Source organism: Etheostoma spectabile, chromosome 24 (genome assembly GCF_008692095.1).
Source record: "Etheostoma spectabile isolate EspeVRDwgs_2016 chromosome 24, UIUC_Espe_1.0, whole genome shotgun sequence".
Lineage (NCBI taxonomy): Eukaryota > Metazoa > Chordata > Actinopteri > Perciformes > Percidae > Etheostoma > Etheostoma spectabile.
In genome coordinates, this window is record NC_045756.1 from 606,668 (window position 1) to 609,429 (window position 2,762).

General features: G+C 42.9%; 1 protein-coding gene across 1 annotated transcript in view; it reads left to right on the top strand.

Moving 5' to 3' along the window:
* The window catches only part of LOC116674185 (indian hedgehog B protein), a 15,044-nt gene that overhangs the window by 9,582 nt on the left and 2,700 nt on the right, over positions 1–2,762 (top strand). The window lies entirely within an intron of this gene.

The window sequence follows — 2,762 nt, forward strand, 5'->3', positions numbered from 1 at the left end:
TACTTTATCTCTCCTTTGTCCCTTCTTATGTTTCTCCTCGACCCTTCCTTTGTCTCTCCTCGACCCTTCCTTTGTCTCTCCTCGTCCCTTCCTTTGTCTCTCCTCGTCCCTTCCTGTGTCTGTCCCTGTCCCTTCCTTTGTCTCTCTGTCCCTCCCAGATCGGGTTGCGAGGGCCCAGTCCTTGACTTGATCAGAAGGGAACCAATCAAGTTGGTATTTCATGTTTTTCATGTCTCCTTTTTTTTTTATTCTCCTGTTGTTTTTGTCTCAAACAGTCTAAAATAAAAGAAATCCTCGTTGGATAATCGTTTCGTCTCCGACTTCGGACAAGACAAATGTTTCTGTTGTCAAACCGAAAGAGACGTAGGAAGGAACCACCAACCATTTTCATGATCAATGAAGTACTTTGACTCATTTATTAATGAAAATAGTCAAGATTCTCTGATGTCGTCTTGTCTAAAAAATGAGCCTACTACTACTACTACTAAATAAACTATTTATGGATTTCTTTGCTCCATAACAAGATGAATAAATCAATAAATCCTGATTTAGTCACATTTTAGGATTTTGTTGCTTAGTTACGGTCAATCCAAACTAAGAGGACGCACCTGTCTGTGCATCTGAACCAGGAAGCAACATTTTTAAGAGTTGAGCGGCGGCCATGTTGTTTTTAGATGATTAACCCGCGCTGCTCCTTCCTCTCCAGGTGACTCATCTTATCACCTCGGCAACCGGCCTCCCCCCAAACATGACCCCCGGGTAGACCCCCGGGTAGACCCCCGGGTAGACCCCCAGGTAGACCTGGGACGGTCCTCCAGTCTCACTTTCAAGTTGCCGCACACATTGTCTCCAACACAATCCTGCCTGAACTCCCAAGTACACACACGCAGACGCACACACACCACACCACACCACACGCAGGGGACACCACCACACCCGCATCGCACACAAACACACACGCACGACCGGCCGACACACCAGCCACACCAGACACGGACACACACACAGACCAACACACCGGCGCAGACGGCAACAGAATCAAAACACACAAAGACACACATGCAGACGCCCACACACACACACCCACATAGACACACATGCAGACTGCCAGCTACGCACACACATTACAACCACACAGAACACACACACAAGAAGCCACACACACACACCCCACACTACACCACAGGGACGACACAGGACTCAAAAAAACAAACACACCGCACAACGCAAAGACCACACATCTACACGCACATGCACCACGCAGGCCACACACAGTGAACCAACGCAACACAACGACACACGACACACGCAGACACACACGTTACAAACACCCGCATGCACACACACACAACACACACACACCAGAAAGACAAAACAGACAACACAACACACAACACACCACACCCAACAACACACCACACAGACGCACACACAACCACACAAACACAAGCCACACACACCACGAGCATGAATCGCCCAACACAACAAACACACACACACACACCATACCACGGCTACACAGCCAAAACAGAAAACCACACCCACACACACACGCAACACCCACACAACGCACACCAGACAGGACAAAACAGGAACACCACAACAAACACACCACAAACACCAAGCTACACACACCAGGGGGAACAGAAACACACCACACACGCACACACCCACACCACCTCATACCAGGACAGACGCACACACACCCCACCACACCACACAAACACACGGACCACACACACCACCACCACCACACACCCACACACCACACACCCACCAACACGCGTAGCATGTAACAGCAAACAACACCAACACAACACACAAGACCAGACACACACACACGTTCTTTATTCAAACAGCAGCTTTTATCTGGTTCTTAACGTCCAGAGGAGGAAAGAGTAAAGTCAATATTTAGCTAAAGGGAGTTGGATTGTTTGCTTTGGTTCTTTTGTGTAGAAGTGAACGTCTGACGGGACGATAAAATAAATATAATAACGATAAAAGCAGAAACTCATGGTACACTCAAATTAGGAAACGCTTAATTTAATGTGTGGATTTTTAATTAACAATGTTATAGTCCAAAAGGACGAGATACCAACTGGAAATGAGTCCAAACTGTGAAATGGCGAGGTTTAAATGTGAGATGATGAGTCATCGGTTTGACTTTTTAAAGTTAAAACTATGAGATTTTACTTTTTAATTAAAAAATGTCACATAATCAGTCAAAGGTTTGAATGTTTAAATCCATAAAATTATGAGATCTTAAGTCAAAATGTCAAACATGAAACATATATGAAGTAATAAACATGATAGAAAGTCAAACTGGTATAAAAGTTAAAACTTTTTTTTTTTTAATTATTTCAATTAAAATGATGAGATGATGAAAGATTTTTTTTTCAATTAAGTCATATTTGTGAGTTTGAAAGTGTCCTATTGGCTGGAAAAGTCCGAATTATGTTTTTAAATCAAAACTTTGACATGATATGTTACGGTGTCTCACGTAGACTGTATATATATATATATTGATAATATTAATTAATTAATTAATTAATATTAACTATTAATTAATTAATTAATATTAACGTCTGTGGTGTCTCATAGTTTTGAATTAAAAAGTCATAAAAAGTTGAAATGATCATCCCTACTTATATGTGACACCCTGTTTCACCTCTTGTCTCTCTCTCTCTCTCTCTCTCTGTCTCTCTCTTTCTTTCTCTCTCTCTCTCTGTCTCTCTCTCTCTCTCTGTCTCTCTCTCTCTCTC